The 25,414-nt window shown below is 38.3% G+C and overlaps 1 protein-coding gene and 1 long non-coding RNA gene across 7 annotated transcripts in view; one reads left to right on the forward strand and one right to left on the reverse strand.

Annotated features, from left to right (window-relative positions):
• LOC137098192 (uncharacterized) overlaps positions 1-18,442 on the forward strand; it is a 46,251-nt gene extending 27,809 nt beyond the window's left edge. The window contains exons 2-6 of one of the 3 annotated variants that reach the window (XR_010910582.1): positions 2,808-2,871; positions 4,380-4,423; positions 5,470-5,521; positions 6,418-6,491; positions 11,511-18,442. This is a non-coding gene — a long non-coding RNA (uncharacterized lncRNA). Of the gene's footprint in view, positions 2,872-4,379; positions 4,424-5,469; positions 5,522-6,417; positions 6,492-11,510 lie in introns of all 3 variants that reach the window. The other 2 variants (XR_010910581.1, XR_010910580.1) reach the window with 2 other exon arrangements.
• pde1cb (phosphodiesterase 1C, calmodulin-dependent b) overlaps positions 1-25,414 on the reverse strand; it is an 89,845-nt gene that overhangs the window by 25,761 nt on the left and 38,670 nt on the right. The gene's annotated exons all lie outside the window — the stretch shown is intronic.

The raw sequence follows: 25,414 nt of genomic DNA on the forward strand, positions 1-25,414 counted from the left end.
TGAATACAATTTAATTGGCTACACAAATGCAGATTTCCTGGTATGAGAAGTGTAATATCGCTGACACTATCACCACTATGGAAGTGCTACGTGCTTGTAATTCTATTGGCAATTCATATTTCAATGTTCGTTTTGGTCATGCAATTGAAAATGCACTTTGCAAATGGCATTTCAGTATGCACAGTGGCAAATCAATGCTCAATTTAGTTTGAATTATACAGATTGCATTATACAATTGACAATTCAGTAGTAAAAGTTGCAATTCAATCTTCAATAAATTTTAAATTATTTTGATTAAACAAACTGAATGAAAGCTAAATCAACTGCATGTCATATTGCCATGGTTTTCTGGTGTCTTTATTCAAATGTGCAGTCAAACAGCACCCGCTCTCCATTTGCATTTTCAATTACTTGTCACCACGATCTATTGGTGTGTAAACTCAAATTGCAATGCAATCTGTAAGCAATCGCTACCCTGCAACACAGACTTTAAGCCCGACACGAACATCAAGCATGGGTTCGCTGCATTAAACCCAACGAGGACACACTTGGGAGGGAGTAACAAGGTTTGGTTAATGAACGGCTCCTCGACAGAGACCTGGCTGTGGAGCAGTTTCACCTGTTGCTAATGTGACCATTGAGAAGAGGAGCTGCAGTAACGTTAACCATCGGAGCGTCTAAAGACATGACTTTGGTAAGTTTGTTTAACATTGTTGGCTTAAAACAACGACACCAAATTCATTTGTATTACTGTTTCAACTGCCAAAGATTATTAAAATCTGCTGGTGCCACAGACTCTACACACAAGGGCTGATTTATTTGTGTGTAATGTTAGTGTTATTTCCATGTATTCACCTTAAAAGCATCTGATGTTTTATAAAAAGTTATCATATCACGATATATCATTATGTTCAATTATGTATTAACAGCTATACACAACTGGCGGGACTTGAGGGAGGACTTCTCAATCAGACTGGGAGCAACAGTTCTTCTGGTGATGCTTTCACCACCTGCAGTGGAATAATTCTGCTTCCCTCCTGCTGTGGTCATAGTAATCTGTAGTTTCAAAACAGGTTAGAAACCATATTTTTAGCTCATCTAGCTGTCTAGCAGCATGGCTAAATAATCATCAACTACAAAAACAAATTTGCCTTTGGACAGATTGCATTGCAATTTGAGCTTATAGATATATAGATAATATAGAGCTTAAAGACACCAATAGATCGTGGTGACAAGTAATTGAAAATGCAAACGGAGAGCGGGTGCTGTTTGACTGCACATTTGAATGAAGACACCAGAAAACCATGGCAATATGACATGCAGTTGATTTAGCTTTCATTCAATTTGTTAAATCAAAATCTACCTTTTAGAAAATGCAAAATGCATTTTCAAATTACATGATGATATTGTATATTGAAATGCTGCAAAATGAATTTCCATTTGAATAAAGAATACAAAAAAACCATAGCAATGTGAAATGCAATTGATTTAGCTTTTATTTACATTTTTTATCCAAATAATTCAAACTGAATTGAGGATTGAATCGCCACTGTGCATACTGAAATTCCAGTTGCAAAATGCATTTTCAAACTGCATAACCAAAATGAATATTGAATTGCCAATTGAAATATGAATTGCCTGTAGAATTATGTGTATGTTGTGCTTCTATACTGACGCTATTCCCACCAACTCTATTGTATTTTTCAATAAAACAAATTTCCTGGCAGCGAGTTCCGGCAGCTATGTGTTTCTCTTTGTTCTTTTTTGCGTTTTATAATGTTTATTTTTGTGCTATAAGTTTGTTCTCTTTCCTCAAACCCTTATGAAGTTGTGTTACTAGAGCACTAACCTCTTCACTTTTTCAAACTTTTTGCAAACGAGTCCGGCTCCGGTAGTTTGTGGCTTCACTGTGTGTGAGCACGTGCACAGCACACCAACAAGGAACAATACATCTCTGTATGGCAATGTCAGGAATACATACACCCCTCCCCCCTCTTGGCCACTCTGATCACAACCTCTTTCACCTGCTTCCTGCTTACAGTGGTGCAAAAACTGTCATCACAGGTCAGAGAAGTGAGGATTTGGACACAGGAGGCAAGTGTGCAGCTGCAACTACGACATTCTCTGCAGTCTGCATGGGGAGGACATTGACAGTCTACACACACACTGTATCATGAACTACATTAACTATTGTGTTGAGAACACTGTGCCATCCAGGAAAGTATGGTGCTTTCCTAAAGACAAGCCCTGGGTGAGCCCTGAGTTAAAGGCCCTGCTGAACGAGGAAGGGGTTTCTTTCAAGGGACAGTGAAAAGCTAAGCAGTGTGCAGGAGGATCTGAGTTACAGGATCAGGAGATGCAAGGACAGCTAGCTAGCTTTTTGTTTGTTTGTTATGTGCCTGGTTATTATAGGAAAAACATTTGTGTCTGTTATGTAGGTTTTTGAGCTGTTGTGCAATATTTGTTTAGGTGAGGGGAAACATCTATCTATACCACTAAAGAAAAATGCATCTTATAATCAGTTTCTGCACACTGCAACCCCCTACAGTTTACCACCTACTGCTGTGCTGGAGGTCAAAAGCTTTTTTTCACAGTGAATGCCCACAGAGGCTATGCTACTTGCTGAATTATTAAGGAGAAAAGTGGGAGAGTAGCATTCAGATGGTCCCATTTATTATATTCCCTAATAATACTTGCAGTTTTACCAAGCAAAATATTCAAATTGTTTCTGTGAAGGTTTAGGAAAACATCTTAGTTACTGTAAATATATAATGACTGAATTTTATTGAATTTGGTTTGATCCCCAGCTCCTCCGGTCACATGTAAAAGTGTCCTTGAGCAAGACATTGATCCCCAACTTACTTGCTCCCGGTGAGTGTCGGCCAGCTGCATAGAAGTGTGTGTGTGATTGTGAGTGTGAATGGGTAAACAAGCAGTTTAAAGCACTTTGAGTAGCAATAGGTAGAAAAGCACTGTATAAGACCATTTACCATTTGGCCCATTTATTACTTTTAGTAGCCAATGTTGGGGCTTGACCGTGAATTCACAGTATTGTGTGTGCTGCAGTGAAATACCTGTGTTGAAAGAAGCACTCAAACAGAGCAACTGTGATTTACCTGCATCTATCTGGCCATTAAGACATCAATTCTAACCTATGACACGCTGTGCTCGGCAATAATAATCAGGTTGAACTGCAAAAAATATCCGGGGATTTCCACAAGCTCACAGTCATAACTCCCATATATATGCAGAAATACTGGTTGAGATGAGCATGATGGGTTGTTAAACAACAAGTATGAACAGCCCATCCCAATCCAGAGTGATATTACTGACATTTTTGATGTTTAGCAAGTATAATATTGACATGTTGGTTTAGCATGCTAACATTTACATTACATTAAACTACATCACCACCAATTAAAAGTGTCCATTTACCATTTGTAATTAACTAATGAGCACTAAAGTACAGCGGCAGATTATAAACATATGGTTAGTTTTGTAGGTATCTATCTTCACGGCCACTATCACAGGGCAGGCATGGTTTTTGACACAAAAATATTGAATAGTGAAATCAAACTCATACTGTATGACAGACACTGGTTCATAAAGTAAAGCAAATGAGCAGCTGCAAAATGATGAATAAAATTCTTTGAGTGTCATAAATCATGCAAATTACTTCATTTAATCATCATATTTTGAACAGTTTGGACCAATATGATTTGCAAAGTCAGGAAAACCCACATGATCCTCTGGGGACCAATATGATCTCTGCACAATTTGAAGGCATGTGATCATTGCTAAGATAGTTCAGTGAAGTGATTGACTGATTGGCCTTTATTTCCATCTCTAGAGTCACGCCATTTTGGCTAAAATGACAAGCGACAAACCTTTTATATTCTTGCACAAACAAGGTGAATGTGTCTTTATTTATGACAGCCACTTAATGTTCTGATTCTCTCTTAATCTACTGAACACTATTTTAGGAATCATAAGGAAGCGAATAGATGAAGGGTAAGTTACAGCTCTAGAATCACCACACATGTGATTTGGTTAGCACTAATGATGGTTATTAAGAACAGCTGTGTGCCAGTGAGCTTCCCTGCTTAATATACAAGAATAGAAAACAAAAACCCTACCTCTTTGACAAAGCTCTTTGTCAGACTATAATTCATCCTACAATGTTTAAATATGTTCTACTGGTCATTTGCTTTGACTTTACATCTTGCGATTTTGCTGGCATGCTGCTTATTTGGACAGCACACGCTGAATCACATTAGCACATACTCTGAAAGAAATAAGTGTTTCTGTAAAAGCTTTGTCACAACCTCATTGCTTTCCTTTGTCTGAATACTGAATGATATTATTTTTTTGTTTTCCAGTCAAAAGATAATTTACTAGACGTGGAGCATCCAAGAGGAACTTGGTGAGAAACAATACTTTTCACCTCTGCCAACCAAAACAAAATTGGTTCCTTTCACCTGCTGTCATTACCAAGAGAGGCAACATGCTGGGTTAATATCATGGGTCAGCCCCAAAGTAACTTCTGGGCATTTAGCCAACTGAAAAATTCAGTTTATCCAAGGAAAAAGCCTAAATGATATATGAGGATATGTGATATATAGAGGAACAACAGCCATGTAATTTCCTACAGCTAAAAACTTGATATGGAGGAAGTGATGTTGCTTAGGTCTCTTCATTAGTAACTTCTCACTCTAGATAGAGGACAATCAACATCAACTAAGCAGAAGTACCAATAAAAGGAGAAGATTTAAAGAAATGAGAAGGCTGAAAACAGCAAATACAGTGCTGGTATCCTGTGACCTACACCTGTTATTTTAAAGGCCTGTTGTTTTTCTACAGTTGTTAATTTCAAGTACAAGTTGTCTTGAAATGTAATTAAATTTATTTTACTATAATATTAATCAGAGAGAAGCGCAAATATTAATCAGAATGCATAGAGTAATTTATGCTTTAGAAATGACTTAAATTGTTGTCTAATTATTAAATCAATTAATCGATTTAGCTTTTTTAGCCTTTCCATCCTTTATGGTTATGCCTATTTTTGATTTTTAAATGGCTAGAAGGCTAATGTCACTACGTTACTGTTGGGTTGTCAGTAAACTATGATGAGACAACAAAAACTAAATCAAAAGAGCACCAATAACACCTCAAAGGAAGTGGCCTGATTAAATTCCCTTCATTGCAGCAGGATACAAACAGTCTCAACATTCTCCTCGTTTCAGCTTGAGCAACATTATGTCATCTGTGGAAATTGCAGAATTGGCAACTCACAGCACTGACTGACTATACCATGTGTGAGAATCAGGGACTTTTATTTGGGCTTCCTAGACCCATATTACCTGTTCAGCTATGTAGGTAGTAAAATTCTAAGACCATTTGAACTAAAATGAATAAAAAATACACACAGAACAGAAAAAGATGTTAAAATGCTTTTCTTTTTTTTTTAAGATGAAAGAATGATCAGCTACAATTATTTTGCAGCCCCTAACCATCCTCTAATGTAAGTAAATAATCTGAACTTTAAATTCACTAATATTGTCATGGATGTTTTTTTTGCACTAAAGTGGAAAATTCCATGGGCCTGGTTAAGCAGGACAGTGACAGAGAGAAAGACATATGCCTCCATCTGACTGTATCTGAAGATGAGAGATTTATTTGTTTCCCTCCAAGGGGTGAGGAGGGAATACTCAGAGGAGATTAGAGTTGGAATTCAGGTTGCAAGCTTTTTCCATCCTCTATTGTTATTGCCTCCATATCTTTGGCCTTGACTGACCTTCACAGAGATAAGAATGGGAAAATGGAAGGACTGAATCTATCTGCTGTCAAATTAGAGACACTCTTCATTGTAAAATGGGGCTCACAGTGCTCAACCTATTGACACTGGTTGTGACAACAAGAACTCAACATGAGGGGAAAAATGAAAATTAAACAGCAGAAAGTAATGTAGCAACATCTTCCTCCTTCCTCTAACAATTGCTTTGTCACTCAAAAAAAAAATTCTCTGCCTACCCGCTGCGAAAACATTTAAAAATGAAATGCATCCCATTCTGATTCATAAAAAAAACAAGTAAATTTCTGCTTTGAGAATCTGCAGCAACAGTCAGAGCTTATTTTCCAAACAGCAGAAAGCAAGGGAGGGGGTGAATGGTGCCGGTTGAGCAGAGGGGATTGGGAGCACAAAAATTGGTCACCGTCTGTTCCAATGACATTCGAGCATAGATGGTGTGTAATCAATGGCCTGGGGTCAATGTAATCACCCGGCGAGATTAGTGTGCTTTCAGGGAACACACAGGTTTTGAGCTGATAAGCAGAACAAGGCCTGTAAAAACATGATGACTCAGTTAAGCTCTGGTGCCACATATACACAGTCTCGACCATGATTTGTTACTGCTGCAGGTTTGTCAGTAGAAGACTGCAATCCTAGGATATCTACATTAGACAAGACCAGTGGAGTGAAGCAGGAATTAGAGGTATGGTTTAATCTGGGATCCGATCAACAAAAGAAAAACAGTTCAATGCTTAGCTCATAGCTGTTTTCTATTGATTGTGAAAACATGATATTTTTTCAATTGTTCTCTTTATCTAATACATTTTATTTGTATCTTTCAAATGCCTTTATTTGAAAACGACATTTTTCTACAGGATTCATTGGGTGAAATTAAGGATATTTTTCTGGTTGTCAGAATGCAAATACCTATTTCACAGTAACACTGCCCAGTTTATAAAAGATATAATCTTCTTCTTTTCCTTTCGGCTGCTCCCTTTCAGGGGTCGCCACAGCGAATCATGTGCCTCCATCTAACCCCTATCCTCTGCATCCTCTTCACTCACACCAACTAACGTCATGTACTCCCTCACTACATCCATAAATCTCCTCTTTGGTCTTCCTCTAGACCTCCTGCCTGGCAGCTCCAACCTCAGCATCCTTCTACCGATATATTCACAGTTTCTCCTCTGAACATGTCCAAACCACCTCAATCTGGCCTCTCTGACTTTATCTCCAAAACATCTAACATGAGCTGTCCCTCTGATGTCCTCATTCCTGATCCTGTCCATCCTCGTCACTCCCAAAGAGAACCTCAACATCTTAAGCTCTGCTACCTCCAGCTCTGCCTCCTGTCTTTTCTTCAGTGCCACTGTCTCTAAGCTGAACAACATTGCTGGTCTCACCACCGTCTTGAACACCTTTCCTTTCATTCTCGCTGATACTCTTTTATCACACCACACACCTGACACTTTTCTCCACCCGTTCCAACCTACCTGCACTCGCCTCTTCACCTCTTTTCCACACTCACCGTTGCTCTGAACCGTTGACCCTAAGTACTTAAAGTCCTGCACCTTCTTCACCTCTGCTCCCTGTAACCTCACCATTCCACCTGGGTCCCTCTCATTGACACACATGTATTCTGTCTTGCTGCGGCTAAGCTTCATTCCTCTGTTTTCCAGAGCAGACCTCCACCTCTCTAGATTTTCCTCCACCTGCTCCCTGCTCTCACTACAAATAACAATGTCATCTGCAAACATCATAGTCCAGGGAGATTCTTGTCTAACCTCATCTGTCAGTCTGTCCATCACCAGAGCAAACAAGAAGGGGCTCAAAGCCGATCCTTGATGCAGACCCACCTCCACCTTGAACTCCTCTGTCACACCTACAGCACACCTCACCACTGTCTTACAGCTCTCATACATGTCCTGCACCACTCTAACATACTTCTCTGCCACTCCAGACGTCCTCATACAATACCACAGCTCCTCTCTCGGCACCCTGTCATACGCTTTTTCTAAATCTACGAAGACACAATGCAACTCCCTATGACCCTCTCTGTACTTCTCCATCAGCGTCCTCAAAGCAAATACTGCATCTGTTGTACTCTTTCTAGGCATGAAACCATATTGCTGCTCACAAATACTCACCTCTGCCCTTAGCCGAGCTTCCACTACTCTTTCCCACAACTTCATTGTGTGACTCATCAGCTTTATTCCTCTGTAGTTGCCACAGCTCTGCACATCTCCCTTGTTCTTAAAAATTGGTACCAGTACACTTTTCCTCCAGTCCTTTGGCATCCTCTCACTCTCCAAGATCTTGTTAAACGAACTAGTCAGAAACTCTACTGCCACCTCTCCTAGACACTTCCATACCTCCACAGGTATGTCATCAGGACCAACTGCCTTTCCGCTCTTCATCCTCTTCAATGTCCTCCTCACTTCACTCTTACTAATCTTTGCTACTTCCTGCTCCACACCAGTCACCTCTTCTACTCTTCGTTCCCTTTCATTTTCATCGTTCATCAACTCTTCAAAGTTCTCCTTCCATCTTCCCATCACACTCCTGGCACCTGTCAATACATTTCCATCCTTATCTTTAATCACCCTTACCTGCTGCACATCCTTTCCATCTCTATCTCTTTGTCTGGCCAACCTGTACAAATCCACCTCTCCCTCTTTAGTGTCCAACCTAGCATACAAGTCCTCATATGCTCTTTGTTTGGCCTTTGCCACCTCTATCTTCACCTTACGCTGTATCTCCCTGTACTCCTGTCTACTCTCTTCAGTCCTCTCAGTGTCCCACTTCTTCTTAGCTAACCTCTTTCTCTGTATACACTCCTGAACTTCCTCGTTCCACCACCAAGTCTCCTTGTCCGCTTTCCTCTTTCCAGATGACACACCGAGTACCCTCCTACCTGTCTCCCTGATCAAATTAGCTGTAGTAGTCCAGTCATCTGGAAGCACTTCCAAACCACCCAGAGTCTGTCTCAGCTCCTCCCTGAAAACTAAACGACATTCTTCCTTTTTCAACTTCCACCACTTCGTCCTCTGCTCTGCCTTAGTCCTCCTTATCTTCCTCACCACCAGCATCATTTTACACACCACCATCCTGTGTTGTCTGGCTACACTCTCCCCTACCAATGCTTTACAGTCACTGATCTCTTTCAGATTACAACGTCTACACAAGATGTAGTCTACCTGAGTGCTTCTCCCTCCGCTCTTGTACGTCACCCTATGTTCCTGCCTCTTCTGAAAGAAAGTGTTTACTACAGCCATTTCCATCCTCTTTGCAAAGTCAACCACCATCTGACCTTCTGCGTTCCTGTCCTGAACACCAAACCTGCCCATAACAGTCTCATCACCTCTGTTCCCTTCACCTACATGCCCATTGAAATCTGCACCAATGACAACTCTCTCACCTCTGGGGATGATCTGCATCACTTCATCTAACTCACTCCAGAATTTCTCCTTCTCTTCTAACTCACATCCTACCTGTGGGGCATAACCACTCACAACATTGAACATCACCCCTTCAACTTCCAGCTTCAGACTCATCAACCTGTCTGACACTCTTTTCACCTCTAGAACATTCCTCACAAAATCCTCTTTCAATATAACTCCTACTCCATTTCTCTTCCTATCTGACCCATGGTAAAACAACTTGAACCCTGCTCCTAAGCTTTTAGCCTTGCTACCTTTCCACCTGGTCTCCTGGACACACAGTATGTCCACCTTCCTTCTCTGCATCATGTCGATCAACTCCCTAGCCTTCCCTGTCATAGTACCAACATTCAAAGTCCCTACTGTCAGTCCTACATTCTTAGCTTTCCTCTTCTCTCTCTGCCTACGAACACACCTTCCTCCTCTTCTTCTTCGTCTTCGACCAACAGTAGTCCAATTTCCACCGGTACCCTGTAGGTCAACAGCACCGGTGGCGGTCATTGTTAACCCGGGCCCCGACCGATCCGGTATGGAAGTCTTTGTCACGATTCGCATGTTTGATTTGGCATGTGTTTTACGTCGGATGCCCTTCCTGCCAAAACCCTCTGCATTTATCCAGACTTGGGACTGGCACAAGAAGACACTGGCTTGTGCCCCCTTGCGGTTGCATTTATAAAAGATATAATAAAAATGATATTAAAAAAAAGGATGGTATGACCTTGTTATGTTATGTCCTGGCATCAATTATTCATTGACTCTATGAAATATCAAAACGATATAAAAAAAAAACTAGTCCTGAAACAAAATTTAAGTTGCTTTGTGTCACTTTTTAAATGAAGGTATAGCATCTTTAAAGTTTTGGTAAAACAAAATGAAAGAAACAAAAAACAAAACTAAAAACAAAAACGAAAAATATTTTCAAGTTTTAGGGATATTGTAGGTGGTCTGTTTTGTGGTAAAGGCAGTTGCTTATGGACCACAGGGTGAGTGGTTCGATCCCCAGCCCTGGCTATATGTCGAAGTGTCCCTGGGCAAGACCCTGAACCCCTAACAGTCCATTCCCCCTCCCCAGCGATGCAGTGCCGGTCCAAGCCCGGTAGAAATTGGGGAGGGTTGCGTCAGGAAGGGCATCCGGCGTAAAAACTGTGCCAAATCAACATGCGGACAATGATCCGCTGTGGCGACCCCGAACACACGAGATAAGCCGAAAGGAGAGTAGTAGTAGGTGGTCTGTTTTGTCTAGACTAGACAAAATAAAAGTCTTGAAATTAAGAAAAGAAATCCATAAAACTTTTGACATTTTGTCGTTTTACTTTATCTGAAATGTTTTGAAATGTTAAATATTTGTCACATTTATACATCAATGAAATGCAAATTGACTGAGGTTTCAAGATTCAGCACTGGCAGAAACATGATTTGGCTGCTGAACAGCACTATTTTCAAAACACTTCATTTTAATGTCCATTCTTGATTTGAGTGTCTTATGAGTTTACATAGTTGACAAAATTGAGCTGCTGCTCAATCGTAAACACTGACAACTCAGGTTTTAGAGCCTGATGTGATCATGTTAATGTCATGGTGTTTTCATCAGCAAATATATAGGAAAGAAAGCTCTACACCTAGAGAAAAGTCAGTTTTTGGGCCTCTGATAACAAATAATAGAGGTGAAATTTCACAACAAAACAGAACAAGCCATTGTGTCCTGTTAAAACTGCCCTACGCAGCTCTCACTTGTTTTGTGTTGCTGTACAACATGAGCTAAATGAAAAAATTATATGCAAATGTTAATGTGACACCCACAATGAGCGTTGGTGGTCATTCCATTTTGGGTGGGAACAGCTACAGCAGGCTCAGGCTGAATGTTTCTGCTGCTGTCGACAATTAAAATCACAAATACTGCTACAGTGCAAGTGAGCACACTCCCTGAACAATATTGGCAACTCCTTCCAAAAGTTCTGATATCTGTTCTAAACAAATTCTCTCCCGTGGGAGGATGCAAATGACAGATGTGACAGGACTGGTGGGGGAAAGAAGAAACCTTAAAAAAGATCAGTGGTTGGCTGAATGCTGCCCACTCATGTCAAAGTCTGTCAATCAAATCTGAAAAGTAGAAAAAAAAAATTCAATTATGCTATGAGCAAATTATAAAAAGTAAATCATTTATATTATTAACATTAGCTCATACTGCAGAAGGTAAAATTCAAACTCTTTTAATCTGGCATCCAGTTCTCTTAAACAGATCCATGGTAGACACACATGTCCTCTTTTTTATGTGTCCATAGTCCCATCAATGTGGACATACAGATGTCAAGAAATCCAATTCAGCAAATTCCTGCCTGAAAACTGTGAGGCAATGACAAGAGATTGACTATTTTGCAACAGCAGAGGATGGGTGTTTGATTTACCAGCAGCCAAGTCAGCATTTTAAAAGGATGAACATTCATCTGCCATATGGATTTTTATCATCTTGTTTAACTAGGTTTCAGTGCTTAATTTCACCAGCTCCATGTGACATAAAGGACCATTAATTCATAGTGTATCCCAAGAATGTTAAATCAAGCACAGTATGCATTATCCAGATTGAGTTTGCTTCACAGTCGATAAGAATGAGACAACACCAGTGGTTGTTTGTTTAACTTCTGGTGTCGGATAAATGACATACAACTATGAATGGCCAAATGCCAAAACAGGTGGAGTCGCAGTGTAGAAAGAATTTTTAGTCTGAAAAGTATACTTTTTAGGTAGATAGGTACAATAATTGTTATCTAGGAATATGCTACAAGTCCTCTGCTACAAAATGCCAACAGTTTAGCCAGATTATTAAAATTACTTTACTTGGATGTAAATAAATGTTTATACTTTAAAAATAATTGCTTGTTATAAAACATTACTAATGGCTATTATTAAAGTCTGTAATTTAAACAAAGGTTTTAATAAAAGCATTATAGCTGGTGACGTTGTGTTTTATTACACTTAATATCTTTGTCTGTGTACATTTCCTCCAAGTGTATTGAAATGGCAAGGCCAGTTTTTTTGTTGTTGTTTCCAAAAGATATTCTGGTTTACCATGAAGATATTTGACAATATGAGCTTTTGTTTAATGATATTCGCACCTACTACATAAATTAAACAAGACAAAATACAACATCTTTTGTATCAGACGACCCAGATTTTGAGTGAGCAACACTATTTTTATTCTGTATTTACCAAAACATAATATTTGTCGGTTTATATCAGCCTGCTTCAGATGGTTTGTTTTCAGGGGTTTTTCTCTTCAATCTCCTCTTCAGCTTTCACAATACTTCTGTAAGAATTTGACCCATTCTATGTATGTTGCTCAGTGCTACAGTGTTTTTTTTCCAAATTGTTGCACTGACTATGCTCAATGTTAAAGCAATTATTTTAAATGTTTTCCCTTCTTAGATCCAGAATTGCTTTCTTTTCTATCATAAACAATTAGTTGTGTTTAAACAGTTAATCTCAGAGATGTTTTAGGCGTTTTACTGTTGTATTACTTTTATTGAGTGATTGTGTATGTGTTTGTGTTGTGTCTCAATTAAATGTCTTTCTAAGTTCAAGCTATATTTTCTTTAATCCTAATAAGCAGTTTGTGAGTTCTGGTAAGTCATTTGCATAATAACATGACAAATGTTAGTATTATATGTGTGTATGCAGTTTGTGTTGTCTGTTTTTTACTGTAAAACATCCATCACTCTATCCATTATCTGTAACTGCTTATCCTGTGTAGGGTCACCTGGGGCTGGAGCCTGCAGCTGTCACAGGGTAAGAGGCGCGGTACATCCTGGACTGTTTCCAGTCTATCTCACGGTTAACACAGTGAGACATACACAGACAGACAACCATCCACACTCACATTCACACCTATGGGCCAATTAAGTCACCAATTAATGCATGTCTTTGGAGTGTGGGAGGAAACTGGGGTACCCAGAGAAAACCCTGGCTGTAGGTTTGCCGCTGTCATTCCAAGGACTTGTCATGTATCTTGTTTATGGATGACTATTTACTTTCCCAGACAGCTGGGTGAACATCAACCCTGGACTGTCCAAATAAAGCATGATTAAACACCAGACTGATATTAGAATTTACAAGTGTATAGTACAAGTAATCGTCTCCTCATTTCCCCAAAGTGAAATCTGCACAAATATAAACACCGAGAATAACACAAGTCACCAAACTTGCACGAAACCTTAAAAAGCAGACATGGGCCATTACCAGCGTCTTTCTATGACACACGCTATTAATTAGCAGCAAAAACTGAAAAAAAAAAGAAAAAACGGGCAGCGAGGCAGAGGAAGTCAAATCGAAGCAAGTGAACTTACCGCAAAAATGCGAGCTCACTGGAACACAGACACCACTGCAGGGCCGCATAATTAAGGTTTTAATGGACTCGCTAATGACTGTACTATTGTCCGGCTTTCGTTTTAGTCCTCACATGACACCATAGAAAGGGTTTGAGTACACATCATGGAAAAGAGAAAGTGTTTTTGAAACTTGCTGTAACAAACCTATTATTTCACATCACAGGACCCAACCACAGAGGGTCTGGTGCTGCCACAACAGTGAATATTTTACATACGTTCAAAGACTTTTGATCCCTTACATCCTGATCCTTCACATTTTGAACTTTCGAGAACTATTTGATTTACTGTATCACTTCAAGACTGGCAATCCTCTGACTGAATCGATAAACTTTCTTGTATATGGTATTTTTAACAGCTGCCTGTTTGAGCATATTAAACATATTCACTCTAATGATTTACAGCAGAAAACAATATATATGTGACCCTAAGTTTTTCACTACATCTACAGTATGACACCCCTGCCCTTTGTACCACATGTATTAATACATGATCTGACAATATATCCATCAAGGTTACCTAAACAAATTCTAAAACTAAAACATAGAACAAAATAACTTTAATATCACATGCATATCCCAGTCTTGAATTATCGCCAGTGACCACACCTACAGCACTAGCTATCATGTCCAACATGAGCTGGAGTATAATGCATAATGCGCCAGAATTACATAATCTGTCAGATAAAAATACCCATCCTGTGGCAGAGATAAATTATATGTGGACACGATTTTCACTAAGTAAACTCTTTGATGCCTTATCAAGTATTTGCTGCCCTACAATTTAAGATGCAAGTGTTACATTTTACAGTTGGCTGGGTAAGACCATAAAGTCAACTGGAATTTTAATGAAAAAGTGTAAAACCAAAAACATGTAACGAGAAAACATGCAATTTCATAAATGTGCTACTTGTCCTTTACAACTAATAATTCTGACTAGAGAACCACTTTGTATTAGACTTTAAAAAGAAGGCAAATATTGATTAAAAATGTCATGTGTCTTCAAGTAAAAATATATAAGCAAGGTTTAAATTCCCTGAAGTTAAAACACTACTGTAGTTTTCTTATCAAGCTGATCCTGCAAGAAATTCATGCCGTATACAATGCTAACCTCAGCAATATACAGTACCACCCTGAATTCATGGACATTTTTAAAAACAATGAATTCTTGTCATCAGAGCAGTACAGCAAACACATCTAAGCATTCACATTTAAGTTTGCAATGATTTATTATCCTGGCTGAATGACACCGGCAGATGTTGTTAGTTTTGGCTAGCAAGCAAAGAACCATACATCCATTAATTTTTAAGTTCTTCTGGCTGTGCTTGTATGGAAATTACCACCATGCAGAATTGTTTTTAATATGTATTAGATTATTAATTAAATATGTGCCGTGTTCTCTATCCAAAACAGCCCAATAGCCTCTTCTAGTTTCCAGCCTCCAGGTAAAAGAGAGTATTTTACACCTTACTTTTTAGCTGTCTTTCTGTCTTTCTAAGGCAGACGTTAGTGAACAAAGACTCTGGTAAGCAGGTCACAGCTGTTTGCACCTAAACCCTGTGCCTTGTCTGTCATTTGATCAGCAGGGGCAGAAACTGTAGATACTTAAATTATGTTACATATGGAAACAATGTATAACAGTATAATAAGTTTTAATCGGTTAACATCCAAAACACGTACCAACAACATATGCCATCATAAAGGATCATAAAGGAGTATGGAGTTCACAAATGGAGTAGAATGTAAGTTTGAATCATTCAAACTATTATAACATACAGTATGAGAAAAGCTGATTTTGACTAATAAAAAAATTAATGACACATATTTAAAAAAAAAAAAAAAGCAACTGTAAGTACAACACATATTCCCTCCTTTGTTTTTGGTCTCATCCTGTTTAGTCATGTTTTGACCACCCTGTCTCCTGTTCATAACAGGGTCCAGTAATTTCATTACAACGATCTAATAAGGTGAAACCAGATTTTCAAAACATCATTTACTTCATGTCAGATGAGTCATGCAAGGCTACAGATTTTTTAAAAAGTCTTTCTGTCTCTGTCAGCCTCAGTTGTATAGACACACACTAAGTATTGACATACACTAACAGCATAATTTGAAAAATTAAAAACTTTTTAAAAAAAGTATACATTTGAACACTGGGCACCCAGACTGAAGCCTTTGAGCAAATCATTAAGCTGCTTCATTCATGCTCCTCAGTTTCCCCAACAGTTTAAAAAAAAAAAAGCTCCATTACAGTCAAACACAACACACTCCCATTCTACTATTAGATATAATCTCTGCGCAACACTTAAAATTCTCAGTGATCTAAGATTAGTAGTAGACCCACGAACACTCTCATCATGATCAGATGTTATTTTTACTTTCCAGACTCCTAAAAATAACTAGTGATTCGCTTGCGTCACTGGATGCCAGCAGGAGATGTTGCCAATGCCAAAAGCCAAATGCTACTGCTATGCTAATGATTTTAACATAGATTTTTCCCAGTGTGACAGGCCCACATCAAAGATCTGAATAACAAAAAGTCTAGGGAAACTGATACGTGTGAAAAACATTCCTCATACTGTAGAAAGTAAGGATGAAAATTAACAAAAGCCATCACACAGTCAAATGAAGAAGGGTAGGTTACAGGTCAACTACCACACTAAGGTGACAACATTCACTGACACAGTATGTAGTGATTGTTGACAGTGAACATATCAATGTCTGCCTTAACATACACTTAGTAGAAATCCACATGCAACAGTAGAGTAATATGATTTCTCCTCCACATCAGCCTTAATTTGGATGCCTGTCACATAGATTTTAACTGTATAGTGACAGAAAATGCGGCTTTCTGACTTTTTTGTCTGTGTTCATGTTGCAGCAGAGTGACAGTGCAGGATGAGAGAGAGAAAAACACAGGAGAGAGAAACAGCTGATCCACAGCATGAACTATCTGAAATACTATTTAAAAAATGTGATTAAAAGCAAGTTATTAGACTAGAACGGGCACTTTGTGTTAGTTATATTTTCTGCCAGACTTTTGAGAGACGTTAAAAATGAGGCAGCATCACTCAGTTAATGGTTTCTCTTTTCGTTCAGCCTATTATGCAGCTGCTTGTTCCTGTCTGCAGCCTTTTGTTAGGCTGTTGGAGAAACCTGATTATGTATATATACATGGAAGAGAAATCAGCTTTCTCTAAGAGAAATCTATCTGGGGAAATAAGGTTTCCTTTTTTCAGAGCATTTGATGGAATTCCTAAAAGTGCAAGTTGTCAGGTTGTTCTTTTAGGTTTTGACCTTCAGCTTTAATGTAAGAGTAAAATATTGTATCAGCTGTGTTAAATGTAATCCTTGGTTACAACTTCTTTGCAGTCAATATCTGCCTGAAGTCTAGAACTCACAGACCTCACCAGATGCCGGGTTTTTATCCTGGTGATGCTCTGCCAGACCTTTACTGCAGCTCTCTGCATTGTCATTTAGTTTTGGGGGTGTTTGGACTTTGACAGTTAAAATCCAGCACAGATGATAGACCTGGCAACTGCACCTCAGTAGGGTTTTTTTTTTTTCAATTTTAATAGAAATATTTTCCAAACCATGGAGAGGTGCAGTTGAGGTTCTGAGTAGTTCTGTAGTTCCAACAACTTCCAACACAGTGAGATGTCCTCTACTTAAGAGTTTATACGCACAGTGCATGTGTTTAGTAGTCGATATGTGATATGTGTAAAAGGCATATGACACATAAGAAAATTTAAGTGTCTTCAATATTTAGTGAGACTCCAGGGAAAGTTCCAGCTGGGGAAATTCTGAAGCATCATGACTGACTTCAACTCTCTTTTCATGGGTGATTTATTTATCCGTTATATCTCCTGTAAGAGTCCTAAAAGCCCTGATAAGTGCAAATGTGCAGGTTATTGATACTTAAAGAAGGCCTGGGGTACCATAACCCAGTGTAAAGTCGGTCAAAAGCACCATAAATGTCCTAAGTCAAACAAACACATGCAGGCCAGTAAGCTAACCCAGTGAAATAGGAGCGGTACAGAAATTTGTGCTTTCAATTAGATTATCTGTTTGACTCCAAGCCAGAGAGCACAAGCATAATAATAGATAGCCTATAATGCTCTGAGTCAATCAGATTATAACAGCTGTAATCCAGACATGGTTATAGCCAACTAATGCTGCCAGAGCATTACTCAGACTATAAGAGCAGGTGTTACAACACAAAACAAAAGCTACATCCCAAATACAGTCTCCTATCCTCTTCAGCTGCATTATCGTGATGGTGTTATTAGGGAACAGATACAGAATTTTCAGAAAGCACATTTAGAGATAACTTGGGTTAATTATAAAACACAAAGAAGAGACAATGGCAAATAAAGAGAGATGGTGGGGCATGATAACACAATTGTCCTTGTCACACAAACATGCACACACACACACACACACATCCTGACAGACAGATCAATAAAGCTGAAAAGTGGTGCATTGTGATCAGTGTGGTTATCTCTGGTCTGTCTTTAAACCACCTGGATGAACAAGGACATCAGAGTGCTTCATTTGGCAACAGGCCACTTCACACAACACGGACATACATGCACAGCACACACGCAAACACAGGCACACAAAAGCAGTGTTTGTTCCCATGAAACATTATTCAGTCCAGTCACAGGACCTCACATACTGGGTATGGGTATTTCAGCATTTCAACACACATTACTGGTAAAATACAGCTTAAAACAAATAAATATGATAATGTTGAGCTGCACTGAAGAATTGTTTGGAAACACTCTAAAAGTATATGTTGAGAATTTGTTTTTATTTATATTTTATACAACTAAATAATCTCTGTTATTTACAAGGAAAATGTAACTGAAATGCATACTGTGGATACAGATCTTCTCCTTCCAAGCTGGTACTGTACATTAAGTACATTGAGTACAAGGTAATTCATAAATAATTAAGCAGTTGTGTAATTTAAATAGATTGTAAATTAAAAAAACACTGATTTATTTTTTCTCTCTCTTATTTATCAATTCACAGATTTTTTTACTCCTTTCTTTTCAATTAGTGAGATTTGTTTATTTTAATAATAATCTGCCATACTGTTGCAACTTGTACCCTCTGATGTGCTATTATTTTGTCTTAAACAAAACCAATCTAAAGCGCATGCATTATAGTAATACAATTATTTTATGATTAGGCATCCATGTTTAGGTCCATGTTGTTGTTGGTATACAGTTCATGGATAAGTGCCCCGACAGAGACAAACACAGACAGACAGCACCAGCTTCCATTAGGGTTGCAGATAAAAAATAAAAAACACACACATTTATAATGTGTACATGCACGTCAAGCAGCATCTTTGACAAAGTTATCTTTAACTCAATGTATTTATTTGTGTGAACAGAATGTGGGAGTATGACTACATTTTTTCCCTCAATCTTTTTGTTCTGATGCACACTTGACTTTCATCACAGTGTACACAGCATAGTCTCTTCAGATTCCACTATAATCATACAATCAGCGAGGCGTCTGTTACAAAGAGAAACATCAGTGACAGTCAGCAACCACCCATGTTGCACTTGGTAATAACTACGTAGGTATATCAAGCTATATGTTCAGGGTCATTCTATAGAGGGTGACTGAAGTCATTCTGGGTGATTTAGAAAATCATTATTGGAGGTAAATAACAATATTAAGAGGAGCAGGCACACTAACCACGGACTTATCTTCTGGCATTTATGGACACAGTTGGGGTTTGGGGTTCCCTTTTTTCTCAACGGACCAGTGTCTAACATTTTTGAATGGTCAATGATATTTCAGTAAATACTCTTTGCTGTTTTGTTGGTGCCTTTTGGACATGCTTGTTTAAGTCAATAAGATGCTATGTATATCTACAGCAAGGTGTTTGAATAGTACCAGCTCTGTAGTAACTTTACCAAAATGTAATCAAATGACTAATTGCCACTAAAATCGTTGCAAGTTCTGGTACCTACCTGCCACTATACTAGTGTTGCTAAAATATAGAATGATGGAAACCCTTACACAAATTAATATTCACCAGATAATCAAATTTGAAGGCAATATGGCATGATTTACATGTTCTGATTTTGTTCAGGTTTATTCTGGTTTGGGCCTCTTGTTTTCTTAATAAACTGGACATCTGTTAGGGCTTTTATTCACAACAACCTTATTGCATTAATCTGTAACATCTGTCTTACTATTAATACCATTCAGATATGTGTTGATCTCATCCGGAAGAAAGTTGCCAAACTTCAGTCTTTAGAAGCTAAAACAGTTGCATGTTTTCATCATAAGTCCATCAGCTTTATTTGCTCTATTGCTACTTGATAAGATGATGCTGTCACATTCCCAATGAATAACAGCTAAGTAGAAGAGTGGAAGAAAAGTTTTTTTTTACCATAACAAACAAAATAGGAAATTCTACAAACCATGTGGATGAAACTTTAAAAGACTTTATCAAGCACCAGGGTTACCAAAATTAGCGCTCAATTATGATTAATTATGCTCAGCAGGAACACACAGCAGCTTCAGGATGAGAGGTTAGACTCCTCCACATCATCATGTCTTTGACGCTACGCTGAAGGCCACTTATTAATCTCAGATTGTTGCAGTGGGAAAGGAAGTCTTGTTAGACACAACCAGTTAGATGAGAGGCACTGCTAATGAAGTATGTACTAGTGTAAACCCACTCACCTTCTACACACACACACACACACACACATTCACGCAAATGCCATTTACATCCTCAGAAAGACACCTTTTAGTTGCATCTAAAATATTCCTGAGGAAGATAAAAAGATTCACATTATTTTAACATTAAAAGTTTTAATTATCTGCCTGCAAGACAAGTAATATAGTATGAGTACAGTAAAATGAGGTCAGCACAGTGTTGTGTGTACAACTCCTCTAATTGCTTTTCCAATTAGATCCATATCATTTTGTATCTGTAGGAGTGCACAGTGGACTACACATGTAGAACATAGAATACAACAATTTAAACCCCTCCAGTTCAATGTCAGCTAAAGCTGAGCTTTCCTACTATTCTAAAACTGTGTACTACTGTATGTGCCTGTACTGTAGTTGGTTTAATTAAATTGGTTCTGCTTTTGTATTAATGGAATGACCCAAAGGTTGCAAAGCAATCATCCATTTAAAATGGTCATTACCTAAAAATGTATTATTCATACAGCATGTTGTATTTTAGTATTACTGTATTATTCATTAAAAACTATCAGGTTTCAGCTTGGCAAGATCTAATCATTTTAGTACCATCTTGCTTTCTTTCTTTAATAGATCAAGAGAAGCATGAAAACTGTCTGAGACTAAGCATCAGAGATACTATGTAACATGCATATCTATTAGGTAATTGAGAAAGTGTACAGTATGTGTATCTAATTCAGTTAACAGTGAGCCATCCACAGTTTGAAGGTCCCATGAATGTAAACTGTGCAACAGTGAACTACTGTTCTTACTTCATTATCTAAAAGGATGTTTAGTCCAGCTTGTCTAAAAGACTTAAAAAAAATGTGACTGAAAACAGAGTCCTGACTGCGTCACTGCTGTGATTCCCAGCATTCCTCTCAGCTCAATATCAAAGAAAACACACTAATTATTCAGATGATCACACATTATTGCAAAAAAATTAATGTATCATCACACAGAACCACACAAAAGCAGGTATGTTGAAAACACAAAGAGGCCCACACAGCTGAAGTGTTTATTAGTCTTCTCATATCTGACAAAAGAGCTTTCTACCAAGTGACAAACACTTTATAAAGCCAAACGCTTCACTGTCCACTGTTTATATAGCAGTTAACTAATCAAGCCATTATCCACTTGGCTACTATCCAATAGTGCCTGAAAGCATGAGTCAAAAGTAAGTTCACTTGTTGCTTTTATTTGCTGTTTTAATATACATGTAGGAGATGCCAAAATCTGACAACAGACAAGTTAGATCTCCTCTCAAACCTAGTCATTTTTGCTGGTGGATAATGTGGAGCGGCCACAATAAAAGCGTCAAGACAATGTATGATAAAAAATCAAACTCATACATTAGCCCCACAGTAAGCACGGGTTTTGACCTCACAATGTTTAATTGTGTTGGCAGTATGTCAGAGAATTGTTGATTCAGTTTTGTTACACTGCTCCCCACACTTACTGTTTCCCAGCTAGACAGGGACAAAGTACTGGATGCTTCTGGCTATCTTGGATCAGATGGACTTTTCTGCTCTCTAGCCACTGGACTAAATGTCCCCCTAAATAATTCCAGACTAGAAGTCATGTCTAAATTCATAATAACACCAACTATTTTCTATGATGTGTTACATAACAATGTTTATGTTTGAGAAAGATGCTGCACATTCAGTTATGTTTTTAGCCTTTTAACACATTTGTTTAGCTGAGGCTTTGTACCAGACTTTTATCCAATTTCTTCCATGTTCTGGTCAATGTCACTCAGAGCTTATACTCATGTTTTCCACATACATTTGCAGTACTCGAAAAGTCAGTACATATGCCTAGATTAATCTCATGCATACCTCCTGATTTTATCCTTTTTGGCTTTGGCAAAAAAGCCCATTTTGCAGACATGGTCTATCACATTGGTTATAACAGAGGCTGTAGGCCACAAGAAGTATTTTAATACACTATATGTGGGGTCTGCAACTCCCACTAGAGCTGAAATGGGCTAGCAGGAGATGAATGAGGTGAGGTGATAGATAGCTGAATGGAAATAAACACACACACACACACACACACAAAAAGAGCTGCTGGGCACACACACATTCAGCGTACAAAATACACAGCCTCTTTTTTTGGATTCCAACACAGTGTGTTCATATATTTTGTCTTTCAATGAAAACACACAAAATACACACACTCAAATGTTATGCACTGCTCTCTCTCTCCAAATACCTGCAGTAAGCTGTATGGTATAGACAAGCAGCTAGCAGTCACTAGGGTGGATGAAAACAACAGGTTAATGAGACCATCTGTAACATAAATCAAAAATATTAACTGCTGCATACAGCAAGAAAGGAAAGCATGTGTTCATGTTGTTATCTCCGCCTTAGCCTCAACTCAGTATAAAAGCCTTTCATCTAGGGTTTGTAATCAAAAATCAGAGTTGCAATACACTTAACTCAGTGTCTCTCTGAGGTAGGAACAGAGGGAGAAAACAATCAGCACAGAAGCTCTTTGCTGAATGAAAATGCAGTGCTTGTACATAAAGTAATCTCATTGTGATGTCACTCTAAGATAAGCAAAGAAAAGCTTTTGAAGAGTTCTGTTTGGCCTACATGGACAATCCCTTCTACTTTAGCATAAACAGTACCATATACAGAGACCGTGGAGGGGAGAAAAGGTAGCAATCGGTTAAAAGTTACTACACCAGTTACTACGTCAATTGCAGAGGAGTAGAAGGTAGTCAAGGCTCTGCAAGCCATAATGCTGGGAGAAAGTGGTGCACACATCACTAACCATACAGTTAGGCAACTCTAAATGGGGAAGGAATGAGGGCATCCATGAAGTGATGTTGGTGGAAGATCTACAAGTTGACAAGATATGTGGAATGTAGATGGGCAGCAGATAAAATCCAACCCCAATAATGTGTCAGAAGGTCATTATACTGAGTTCCCCAATACAATGACCTTCTGATACAAACACACCTCCATTAGTGGGGCTATGTACTTTTCAATTAGCTGTAGGGTTGAACAAACAAGCAAAAATGATGAAATTACTCACAGGTATTTCACCAGCTTTATCAAATACCTGAGACCGGGGTAAATGCAGGTAGTGAGACAATGAATAAAGAATCCTCGCACACATTGCAGAGGTGCAGCTTTTGTAGGTCAGAGAATGTGCATATTTGATGTATTGTATGTGTGTATTGATTCACAAACTGAAAGGCGTCTCAGCACCTGTGCTGAAACAACATGGTATGAATTGTGCTAATTGAGGCGGATACCTTAGAAAAGAAAGGAGCCCATGATGTAGAGCAGAGGAGAAGGAAAAGGAAAAAGGAAAATATTGGTTGAGGAGAATGTAATTAGCCCAAGCTTGGAGATTTGTTTGAGCTGGGTAATTACCCTTTTAATCACCAGGTAGGAGGACAGGGGTAAAGAGAGGATGAAGACTAAAGACTGATAGAAGAAATAAATATCAAGCAAGCTAAATAATAACATTGTCTCCACAATGACAAGTGTAGTGATTTTATAATAATTGAACATTTGCCAGTTTAGCACAAAATATGTGAAAGAAAATTGGTACACAAAGGGAGCCAAGCATCTCAAAACCATCTACAATCCATCATAAATAGAAAAATTACAGAAAAAACAATGAGTCACTAATAGCTGAATTTTCTGTCTTTCTAGATCCCCACTGATGTAAATGAGGAACAGACACTTCTGTTTGATATCAAACAGTTCTAATAACCGAGTTATTCTTGATACTCAGCCTGGCTAATTTACTCTATATCCACGGCAAGATGAAATAATGAAAGTTTTCTATGTATTAGTACCATAATTTTTCCTTATGTGCAATTTGTAAGATTTTCTTTAAACATTATATGAAGATGTACTATGCTGTGATGTTTGCTATACCAGTGTTTGCTTCCAAATTTTTGTTTTGGTTAGGTTTATAGCTCAAAACATGACAAAGAGATTGCATAAAAAATATTTTTTGCACTGCACTTTATTAATTAGTCCCATTATGCAAGATACAAAGTAATGCTCAGATGATTAAGATTCTGTTACCCCACTTGACCCTAAGGTAACATCTGTGCTTCCTTTTCTTTTAATTGATTAACAGAGTGCATCATCATCTCTATTTTTAGTCCATTATATAATATACATTTTCATCATTATTTTCACTCTAATTTTTGCTCCTTATTGCTTGAGAGACAATTATTTGTTTGTTTTATGAGGTGTGATTGTATTTGCTCCAGCAGTCAGCTATTCCAAATGCAAAAGCAATAACAGCACTGCATTGTTGTCCCAAATGAATCATCTCCATAAATTGCCCAGTAGCTGTGGTGAGTGACAAACAGACCCAAACCATAGAGAACATAGACGAGACTTGGGTAATAGCATCTAATGGGCTGTTCTTGAAGGCAGCCAATGCCTGGAAGATTTTTTATAAATACATTAATGCCACGCTAAATTGACCAGAGCTACCTTTACAGTGTATCTTCAAACTAATCCCTTATCATTTTTGCACTTATAGTTTAGAGAATAGAAACTGTAAAATAAAAAACTTCTATTAAAAAAAAAAAAAATCACCTGAGCATAAAAATAGCTAAACTGACATTGTTGCAACATCTGAATGTTTCTTGTACAGACACATATTTACTAACACAAACTCAGTGTCTGATGTCTAGAGCACATTGGTGCAGAAAATGCTGTAAATGCCTGAGCAGCTTGAGTCATTACTGCCCCTGTACTGTAGCCCTGCAGAGCTTCCAAGGCTGCAGTGTGGGGAAACACAACAGTCCTGGGAGAGCGAAGAGAGAAAAACTCACACATACATAAACACACAGACACACAAATGCTCTCAACAGAGTTGGCAACTGGGCAGACTACATTAAGCCATTTAAGACTGGAGGCTAGCCTGGATCAGATGGCAAACACTTAAAAGCTTTTAAAAGCTGTACTACATGAAGTGACCACTGTAGCATATTTACAGGCTTAAGTAAAAGCCTGTTTCATTCAGTGCATCGTTCAGGCGCCTGTGAGGGAATCCAAAGAGAAGCACAAGCCATCTACTTATTGCTTTGTTGGTGAATAATCTTTG

This window comes from Channa argus, chromosome 14 (genome assembly GCF_033026475.1).
Source record: "Channa argus isolate prfri chromosome 14, Channa argus male v1.0, whole genome shotgun sequence".
NCBI classification, from domain to species: Eukaryota; Metazoa; Chordata; class Actinopteri; order Anabantiformes; family Channidae; genus Channa; species Channa argus.